This window comes from Haliotis rubra, unplaced genomic scaffold, assembly GCF_003918875.1.
Source record: "Haliotis rubra isolate DU_JTF1 unplaced genomic scaffold, ASM391887v1 Scf732, whole genome shotgun sequence".
NCBI lineage: Eukaryota > Metazoa > Mollusca > Gastropoda > Lepetellida > Haliotidae > Haliotis > Haliotis rubra.
This window is the reverse complement of record NW_025767449.1, coordinates 413,451-425,550: the sequence shown is the minus strand read 5'-3', so window position 1 is coordinate 425,550 and position 12,100 is coordinate 413,451.

Here is a 12,100-nt window from a genome sequence, read left to right as displayed (position 1 = left end):
ACATGTTGTTATCTATGTTTGATTTATGGGATAAATACCTGTTTATGATAAAATTGCTGTGATGTCATCGAACCACCGACCTTCCCCTCTCCAGACAGACGCTCAATCCTCTACACCACTTGGTCGTATTATCAAAGTGTGCCTTGAACAAATACGTTTCTATGAGTGAGTCGGGTTTTACGCCGCTTTAAGCAATATTCCAGCAATATCACTGCGAGAGACACCTGAAATGGGCTTCACACACATTCGCGTCGAACCCAGACCATTTCTGGGTACCCAACCGACCCTATTCCAGTGCGAACCGCTCACTGTCAGGCTGACATTGCATCTTCCGACCAAGAAGCCTATGGTGCTGACAAATCAATCATGATAATCACTGCATGCCTGCGATCAGGGGATTCACGTTACTCAAGGGACGTCACTCTGTACAGACTTGACGACCGTCCTCCACATGTCCCTATTTCGCCACGCAATATACAGTCTGTTGGATTTCATTTGAGACAGATGAATTGCTCACTAACACAAAATCTAATACTTGCAACAAAACCAAATTTTGCACAGTTACGTGAAATAGACAGACCAACTCTGATGATTTGTCTCATAATTTTGGACACACGAATAAAAAAGTTGTTTGGCATTATTTTGTTGTCACTTTTCGCGATGTTTTACGATGGGAGACCACTTGCAGGTAGAACAGCCAGGTGTGCGAGTTGCACGTGTCAAGATGAAATTTCACCACACACGGGTGATGATTACTTGGCTGTTCTACCAGCAAGTGGTCCCCCCTTGTACAAAATAGCGAAAAGTGACAGCAAAATAATGACCGTTTGTTAAACAACTTTTATAATCGGGTGTCCACAATTGTGACACACATCAATCAGAGTTGGTCTGTCGATTTTATGTGACTGTGCAACATTTGGTTGTGTTGCAATTGTTAGATTTTATGTTAATGAGCAATCCATCGGTCTCAAATGAAATCAAACGGACTGACTTACCTTCTCCAAACTGTTCTCAAAGTTTGACAATTATGTCGAGGCCTTCTCATAACACCAACGCACTGTTCGAAGATGTATTTTAAACAAGATCCATCAGTAAATCAATGTGAAATTTCTGAAAGTCAATTCAATAGAGGAATTTCACTAAATAACCGCCACATACAAGTAAGTTATGGAAACTGGATTTATGCAGATTGATTCCTTGTATTAGGTAACATTATCGATCAGTACAATCAGTAAGATTGAACTTACCACGTATAACACATGAACATACTTGTTAAAACCCTTTTGCAATATGGGCCATGGCCTTGAATCCTCGAAATATAGTGTCTGTCTGTCTGTCTGTCTGTCTGTCTGTGATAACCTTGAATGTAAAAGAATCTATTCCAGCGTTATTGTAAGAAATTGTTATGAAGATATGCATACCTTTTCATACAAAAAACGTGTAAGTTATTTTGAAATAATTGCTAAGGATGTTGTCGTTTAACATAAACTGACGGGCAACATTTGGATTTATTTTAAAAAACAACAAAAACCTGTGTTTTCTTGTGACTTACACGACTTACAAGTTACCCAAACCCCACAGATGAATACTATGCATTTGTCATATAGATCTGCCACAGTGAATGGTTCCTTTAGGAATAAAAGCATGTAAAAATGTAAAATATATTACAGTCTCTTAAATAAAATTGAAATTAATTGTCAAAACATACAAAATCAAGTTGCATATGTGAATAGTCCAACGCGGAATATTTCACAAAGATGCAATAGGTTTAGAGGCTTGATCACCGATCCCAACAAAGCTGGGATTGGCAAGGGTGACACAAAACTTGAAGTACAAACGTAATCTGTATTAAGTAGAATGTTATTAAGCAAAAAAGGTCTACGCAGTTCAGAGTGGCTTGTTTGCAGCTGTTATTTGCATCTGTTATATGGCATCATCATGATGACCCCCATCCCACATACCCCCACAAACGCTCCCCCATCCCACACACGCCCATACCCCATCAGAAAACTGGTGTAGTGGTTAGAGCGTCCGCCCGGAGAGTGGAGTGGTTAGAGCAAACGGTTCGTTACAACCGTAGTTGGTTATGTGCATTACAATATACAGCATGGTGTTAGGACCGGCAAACAACTCGTTACATCCGTAGTTGGTTATATACATTACAATATACAGCATTGTGTTAGGACCAGCAAACAGCTCGTTACAACCGTAGTTGGGTCTATGCATTACAATATACAGCATGCTGTTAGGACCAGCAAACAGCTCGTTACAACCGTAGTTGGGTCTATGCATTACAATATACAGCATGGTGTTAGGACCGGCAATCAACTCGTTACATCCGTAGTTGGTTATATACATTACAATATACAGCATGGTGTTAGGACCAGCAAACAGCTTGTTGCAGCCGTAGTTGGTTATATACATTACAATATACAACATGGTGTTAGGACCAGCAAACAGTTCGTTACAACCGTAGTTCGTTATATACATTACAGTATACAACATGGTGTTAGGACCAACTAACGGTTCGTTACATCCGTAGTTGGTTATATACATTACAATATACAGCATGGTGTTAGGACCAACAAACAGCTCGTTACAACCGTAGTTGGTATTACACATTATAATATACAGCATGGTGTTAGGACCAGCAAACAGTTCGTTACAACCGTAGTTGGTTATATACATTACAGTATACAACATGGTGTTAGGACCAACTAACGGTTCGTTACATCCGTAGTTGGTTATATACATGACAATATACAGCATAGTGTTAAGACCAACAAACAGTTCGTTACAACCGTAGTTGGTTATATGCATTACAATATACAACATGGTGTTAGGACCAGACAACAGCTCGTTACAGCCGTAGTTGGGTATATGCATTACAATATACAGCATGGTGTTAGGACCAGCAAACAGCTCGTTACAACCGTAGTTGGTTATATACATTACAATATACAGCATGGTGTTAGGACCAGCAAACAGCTCGTTACAGCCGTAGTTGGGTCTATGCATTACAATATACAGCATGGTGTTAGGACCAGCAAACAGCTCGTTACAGCCGTAGTTGGGTATATGCATTACAATATACAGCATGGTGTTAGGACCAGCAAACAGCTCTTTACAACCGTAGTTGGTTATATACATTACAATATACAACATGGTGCTAGGACCAACTAACGGTTCGTTACATCCGTAGTTGGTTATATACATTACAATATACAGCATGGTGTTAGGACCAACAAACAGCTCGTTACAGCCGTAGTTGGTTATATACATTACAATATACAGCATGGTGTTAGGACCAGCAAACAGCTCTTTACAACCGTAGTTGGTTATATACATTACAATATACAGCATGGTGTTAGGACCAGCAAACAGCTCGTTACAACCGTAGTTGGGTCTATGCATTACAATATACAGCATGCTGTTAGGACCAACAAACAGTTCGTTACAACCGTAGTTGGACCTATGCATTACAATATACAACACGGTGTTAGGACCAGACAACAGTTCGTTACAACCGTAGTTGGGTATATACATTACAATATACAGCATGGTGTTAGGACCAACAAACAGCTCGTTACAACCGTAGTTGGTTATATGACATTACAATATACAGCATGGTGTTAGGACCAGACAACAGCTCGTTACAACCGTAGTTGGTTATAGACATTACAATATACAGCATGGTGTTAGGACCAACAAACAGCTCGTTACAACCGTAGTTGGGTCTATGCATTACAATATACAGCATGCATGGTGTTACAACCGTAGTTGGACCTATGCATTACAATATACAACACGGTGTTAGGACCAGACAACAGCTCGTTACAACCGTAGTTGGTTATAGACATTACAATATACAGCATGGTGTTAGGACCAGACAACAGCTCGTTACAACCGTAGTTGGTTATAGACATTACAATATACAGCATGGTGTTAGAACCAGCAAACAGCTCTTTACAGCCGTAGTTGGGTATATGCATTACAATATACAACATGGTGTTAGGACCAACTAACGGTTCGTTACATCCGTAGCTGGTTATATGCATGACAATATACAGCATGGTGTTAGGACCAGCAAACAGCTCGTTACAACCGTAGTTGGGTCTATGCATTACAATATACAGCATGCTGTTAGGACCAGCAAACAGCTCGTTACATCCGTAGTTGGTTATATGCATTACAATATACAGCATGCTGTTAGGACCAGCAAACAGCTCGTTACAGCCGTAGTTGGGTATATACATTACAATATACAGCATGGTGTTAGGACCAGCAAACAGTTCGTTACAACCGTAGTTGGGTCTATGCATTACAATATACAGCATGGTGTTAGGACCGGCAAACAACTCGTTACAGCCGTAGTTGGCTATATACATTACAGTATACAACATGGTGTTAGGACCAACAAACAGTTCGTTACATCCGTAGTTGGTTATATACATTACAATATACAGCATGGTGTTAGGACCAGACAACAGTTCGTTATAACAGTATTTGGTTATATACATCACAATATACACATTGTGTTAGGACCAACTAACGGTTCGTTACATCCGTAGTTGGTTATATACATGACAATATACAGCATGGTGTTAGGACCAACAAACAGTTCGTTACAACCGTAGTTGGTTATATACATGACAATATACAGCATGGTGTTAAGACCAACAAACAGTTCGTTACAACCGTAGTTGGTTATATACATTACAATATACAGCATGGTGTTAGGACCAACAAACAGTTCGTTACAACCGTAGTTGGTTTTATACATTATAATATACAACATGGTGTTAGGACCAGCAAACAGTTCGTTACAACCGTAGTTGGTTATATACATTACAATATACAGCATGGTGTTAGGACCTACTAACAGCTCTTGACAACCGTAGTTGGTTATATACATTACAATATACACATTGTGTTTGGACCAACTAACGGTTCGTTACATCCGTAGTTGGTTATATACATGACAATATACGGCATGGTGTTAAGACCAACAAACAGTTCGTTACAACCGTAGTTGGGCCTATGCATTACAATATACAGCATGGTGTTAGGACCAGACAACAGCTCGTTACAACCGTAGTTGGTTATAGACATTACAATATACAGCATGGTGTTAGGACCAGACAACAGCTCGTTACAACCGTAGTTGGTTATAGACATTACAATATACAGCATGGTGTTAGAACCAGCAAACAGCTCTTTACAGCCGTAGTTGGGTATATGCATTACAATATACAACATGGTGTTAGGACCAACTAACGGTTCGTTACATCCGTAGTTGGTTATATACATGACAATATACAGCATGGTGTTAGGACCAGCAAACAGCTCTTTACTGCCGTAGTTGTTTATATACATTACAATATACAACATGGTGTTAGGACCAGCAAACAGCTCGTTACATCCGTAGTTGGTTATATACATTACAATATACAGCATGCTGTTAGGACCAGCAAACAGCTCGTTACAACCGTAGTTGGGTATATGCATTACAATATACAGCATGGTGTTAGGACCAGCAAACAGCTCGTTACATCCGTAGTTGATTATATGCATTACAATATACAACATGGTGTTAGGACCAGCAAACAGCTCGTTACAGCCGTAGTTGGGTATATACATTACAATATACAGCATGGTGTTAGGACCAGCAAACAGTTCGTTACAGCCGTAGTTGGTTGTATGCATTACAATATACAGCATGGCGTTAGGACCAGCAAACAGCTCGTTACAACCGTAGTTGGTTATATGCATTACAATATACAGCATGGTGTTAGGACCAGCAAACAGCTCGTTACAGCCGTAGTTGGGTATATGCATTACAATATACAGCATGGTGTTAGGACCAGCAAACAGCTCGTTACATCCGTAGTTGGGTACATGCATTACAATATACAGCATGGTGTTAGGACCAGGAAACAGTTCGTTACATCCGTTAATTCGTTAAATGCGTGTTTGTTATTACCGTAGTTATTTTCTTATTCCTGATCGTTACATGGGGGTGTACTTCGGTAAATCATCTACATCTGATATTAACATGATTCTTCATGGCGATTCACGAAAACAGAAATAACGTCCGCACAAGATATGCACCTCGCGTCCCCGGTGCTGTTTAGCGATATTTAATCACGCTAACCAGCCGCCATTGGGTCGTATGGATTACAGGTTAAGCCAACCTAAATCCCGATTAGTCGCACAGTGGTAGAGTTGGGAATTGTCACAAGGTCACAGCGCCTGTACATGTCAACAGTGATAAGCTGGTATGTCAATTTATTACCCACGTGGTCAACGTATGGGTAGTTGCATACTAATCTCGTACGTCACACGTGTGTCGTATCGCGTTGACCTGTGTCGTAACGACTTGACCTGAGATCCTAACGATTTGATTGGATAACCGATGACCTCTCAATTAGGTCACACTCTGACGTAACTATTTTTTCATTCATAACAAACACGTGAATTCATTCATTCTACAACTTAAATGCATTGTGGGAATGTAAACATTGCGAACGTTGCCGTGTCGCTGTTTAATTGTGAGTCGAACTGAGACATTATATCCGTCGAATGGGTACAATGAGTAAAGCCCATTTCTGCTGTCCCCCGCCGTGATATTGCTGGAATATTGCTAAAAGCGGCGTAAAACCAAACTCAGTCAGTCAGTCAGTCCGTCGAAAAACAAACGCAATGTTTCCACCAGTGATGTTAGCCGAATGAAGCAACTGCAAACCAAGAAACGGAGTAGTTTACTGTAGGAGGCTGTACGAGGCGATGACAACTGACATGCATCGTGACGTCGGTTACCAAGGCAGTGACGTCATTACAGTGTGACGTCATGCAAATAATGCACTACAGTACAAAACTCTTCCGCAACCTCTTTATGAAACCGGTTTCGGTTTGAAACCATTAAAATAACACAAATACGCTATTTTGTCAATTTAATGCATGTAAGACGTGGGTAATAAATAAAATACCACACGAGGTCTCATAACATACGAATTATACGAAACTCGTGACCTTCCTATGGTTTCTGATCTCGCTTTCGCTCTGTCAGATACCATAGGAAAGACACTCGTTTCGTATAATTCGTAAGTAATGAGACCTCGTGTAGTTTTCCGTAAAACTTTTAAGTTTGAAATTCTTTCTTCACTATTCAGCTACAGCTTAAGAAAACACACCACCAAACCAATATGCAAATTGACGAATAAACATGGAAGTGAATTTCTTATTTGGTTCTTATGTATTGTTCACTACAGAGAAACCTATTCAATTATTTACGTTAAATGGAATGTTACGACAACGTAAAATACGTTAGTATCCAATAAAATTGTGACGGCGTTAAAATGACGTATCACAACGTCACGTCCTAACGTTGTGACAACGTATATGGGAGTTCACAGAATAACGTCGTGACAACGTAAATGGGAGTCCATAGAACAACGTTGTGACAACGTAAATGGTAGTCCACAGAACAACGTCGTGACAACGTAAATGGGAGTCCCCAGAACAACGTCGTGACAACGTAAATGGTAGTCCACAGAACAACGTCGTGACAACGTAAATGGGAGTCCACAGAACAACGTTGTGACAACGTAAATAGGAGTCCACAGAACAACGTTGCGACAACGTGAAATTGTTAGCTGGGATACTCGTTCATGCGCATGATACAAAAGTCGGAAATGTCTCAGACTAAACCGTTTGGACTGTCATCTAACATTTGGGTGGCATTCTAGTTTGTTTGTAATGTTTCACGCGCTCTGAAAAATATTTCGCTGTACGACTGCGCTCTGTAAATAGTCTGGACGAAACAATCCAGTGATCACCATCATGAACCTCGATCTACAATTGGGATGCAATGGTAAGTGTCAAGCACGTCAGCGATCCTGACCACCCGATCCCGTTAGTCGCCTCTTACAACGAGCCTGGGTTGCTGAAGACCAGCTGTTGCCCGGATCTTCACGAGTCCCAATTCAACAGCCTTGATACAAATGAGGATGTGTGTGAGTTGGTGTGACTTTATTTGTGGGCTTCATTCTGTCAGGGCTTCAGAATCAATTGTTGTCTTTTACACACAGTGTATATATTCTGACTAGCAAGCATGTCCGCTGTAAGATGACCGTATACGTGTTTGAACCTGATGCCACTTTGGGTTGTATGTATTGGTCGGCAAAGCATGCCTACAGCAGTCGTAACGTATATGCTACATGTCATCTCGACGGCATTACCTTAATCTTTGATGCCGATGTCGAAGGACCTCCCTAAATACTTCGAGCTACCTGATGTTCGACACAACCGCAAATAACGACTGAATAAAACATCTTTTACTTGGAGACAACCTTAAATTACACCTAAAAAGTGTCCTCTCAATGGCGTTAACTGTAGTCATGTATCCTTTTTCATGCAGAGTTGTATATCGTGATTATATGCAAAAAACAGCGGAGGGTAATTCCAACCACCACAAGCCAGTTTTTTTCCAGTTTATGGCGAACAGGTGCTACAGTTTGAGTGTGAGTGAGTTATAGTTTTACGGCGAGTTTACAACATTTCTGCACTATTCACTATTGGGGACAACCAGCAATGTTGTGAGTGAGTGAGTGAGTGAGTGAGTGAGTGAGTGAGTGAGTGAGTGAATGCTTTGAGCAATATTCCAGCAATATCAAGGCGGGGGATCGTTATAGGGATAATGATAGTTTAATGTCATACAAGTGCTATTATACAATGGAAGTATGCGATGAATGTGTTATAAAAGATTATTGAATAGCATTTTGTTCAAACTTTTCAAACATGTCTTCTAAGTATTAATTTCTAAAGAGCATGATCAAAAGAACTTTGTTGAATTCGCAAACGTCTTGTCTGTCCTGTAATATTGCTTTGGGGTAGCCTAGTGGTTAAAGCGTTCGTTCGTCACACCGAAGACTCGGGTTCGATTGACCACATGGGAACAATGTGTGAAGCCAATTTCTGGTGTTCCCCGCCGTGATGTTGCTGGAATATTGATACAAGCGGCGTAAAACTAAACTCACTCACTCCTGCATCTTACATATTCCAACGTTAAAAATAATGCTACTTACTACGTAATGAAATATTATTTTTGAATTCCCTATTTGGACTTGTACGATATGAACGATTTTGTCAATGAGAACAATTGGCCTGCCTTTGTTGTGAGTTTGTGATAATTTTTTTCCCGAACACTAATTAATAATACATCATAAATTAGATATAAGCTCATGACATCGTCGGAATCGTACAATTTATTCTTGGCCTGCTTTTGTGTGAAGTTGTGGTGCATTTTTTCCCGAGCTGATAATAATTCATAGATATAAGCTCATAATATCGTCGGAAACGTACAATTTACTTTTGTGCCTGAGATTACTTGCGAAGAAGGAAACGACCATGTCGATTTATTTATTTATCTTCATCGACCGTGTGATAAAATTATTTCATACTGTAATAAACCGATTTTCGTTGTAAGGTGAATCACGTTGCGGAGCGGTGTTTAAACGAGTCGAACTCCTCTATAAGTCGAACTTCTACTGAGAAAAGGATCTGTACATGGGTATTCAACTGTAACAGTGTCATGCAATCGCTCCACGTATGCTTCAGTATGTTTACATTCCACGTTAATGTTTCTGCTTTTCGTTAAGCCTTTGCAATTTCCTCTTAATCCAGGTGTATTGTGACACATATCGATGCCATGCAAGGAGAAGTCACTACACCTGTTATAAATCACCGTGTCAGTAAAGTACAATGACAACAGAGAACCCTTTCATGCATTGACAAATACATTGAGAAAAGCTTAATTGTGTCAAAGCTCCCTAAATCTTCACCCCTGCTGTGTGTACGGCAAGGTGCACGTCTCCATCCTATTCTTTTTATTGTTTCTACACAGCTCGATCGGGGTCCAATTCGTGAGATTTGAACAGGCATTAAAATTTATGGTAGGACAGTTGCTATATTTAAGAGAAATACTGTTAACTTGTCACAACTGATTTGGATTTGGTTTCCAAATCGGTGTAGGAAGGTGTTTAGACGGAAGTACGGGCATTTCAGCAAGTGGTCTTGGAGAGAGAAGAAGTATAGAACGTGGATGACAGTTACGAGTTTTACACCACAGAGACGTGGACACAATACGTGAGTGCTAACAAATTCATGAAATATTAATGAACAGAATTTAAATTTTCAAAATGTCATAAAACTGAAAACTACCCGTTCCTTAACTAGAAATTATTCCACTTAACATCAAATTTTTGTTAACTTTTCATTTTCTAAATAATTCTGTTTTACCTACGAAACAGTATAAGTAAATATGGAAATCGTTTATATGGAATTTATTCAATTCAAAATGATTTGGTTTACTTCATCTTTAAATGAAACCTTCACGTTCAACATTCGTAAGTTTTTAATGAAAAAGGTAGATTGCCTAGTTGTTAACCGTCGGCTTTAACAAAATTAAACATTATATATGTTAAATTAATTAATGCCTGAATCGTGGACACATAGAGTTTGGTCATTCAAAAGTATTTGCAAAATTTTGTACCACATGTCTTTGTTATTACGGCAATGTATTGTATTCACATCGCTACTGATCAAATAAAGACTGGTAATTGTGTGTTTGGATTCATGACGATGTTAATGTAATGGTCATCATCTGTTTACAGAATGAACCTGCACCTCATAATAGCGCTGGTAGTTACGACATGGACCGGATTCGCCAAAACGGATGGTACGTGAAAATTTTGAATGTGTATTAGTTATAGATACGATTTATATAGGTGCCGTTGTGTGTCCGAAATTTGAAATAGAACTCAAATATTTCATCACATATTTTATGAACAGTGTTAAAGAGTTTGTGAGAAAGAATAGATTGGCTCCGCTTTGAGGCATATTGATTGGCAATGACAAGAGGAAAGGTATTTATTGTCTTTTATCAATCTGTGATTCCACTGATTAGAAATCCTGTGGTAATATCACACCAGATTTACAAACTGTACGCATGTTGATAAAGAAAATTGATCTTTTAGTTAACGAACAAGTGCGTAAACCACAAGCCTTCTCTGTTGTCTATTGGCGTCGATTGGTCTCGGCATGCCACACATGTCAACCAATGACAACCAAGTCTCTATCTTGGTAGGCAAGCGATCTAAGACGCTAGGCTAGTGATATAGCGAACTTAAGGTGCCGGGATCGAGCCCACCTGTGCCCGGGAGTAAAAACTTTGGTGTCAACTTTGTGTGCAGACTGTTTCAGTGTTGTCACAATTCCTAGTGTACAGTACACAACCCCGTGCACTTAAAAGAACCCACGAATACGTTGGTAAATGACTGACTGACTGACTGAGTTTGGTTTTACGCCGCTTTTAGCAATATTCCAGCAACATCACGGCGGGGAACACCAGAAATGGGCTTCACACATTGTACCCATGTATGGGTTTCGAACCCGGGTCTTCGGCGTGACGAGCCAACGCTTTAACCACTAGGCTACCCCACCGCCCGGTAAATGACCAGGTGGTGGCCACATGAATACGTCCAAACACCTAGTTGCGGGTACAGCAACGTGCAGTCAATTTGTGTCTATGTGTCACAGTCCACCCAGCTGTGAATGGGTACCTCGTAAGGATGAGAAAGACATAGCAAGAGTTGTATGATCCCCAGGGAGTTGAGATTGAAATATACGATGTGCCGTTGAGATTGACATCCAATGATCGAGGAAAAAACAAAAGCACCTTTGAGCAGCTGAGCTGGATAGCGGCGCTAAACAAATACAACTATCATCAATTATACATCATTAGCAGGTTGGCGAAGATGGTCATTATTTAAATATTGCCGTAAAAGTTGACTAAGGATGATCGGGTGCTCTATCTCGTGACTTGCTGATGCCGTGTCATTATGCCCTGGGTGAAATCATGATCTGATAATGTGAGGCGTGTGATTATGTCCTGAAGATGTGAGGTGTGTCATCATGCGCTGATGATGTGATATGTGTTATCATGCCCAGATATGAAGTGTGCCACTATGTACCCATGTATGCCCTGATGACGTCAGGTGTCACCCCAGTGCCCGGCATGTCATCAAGCCCTGATGACCTG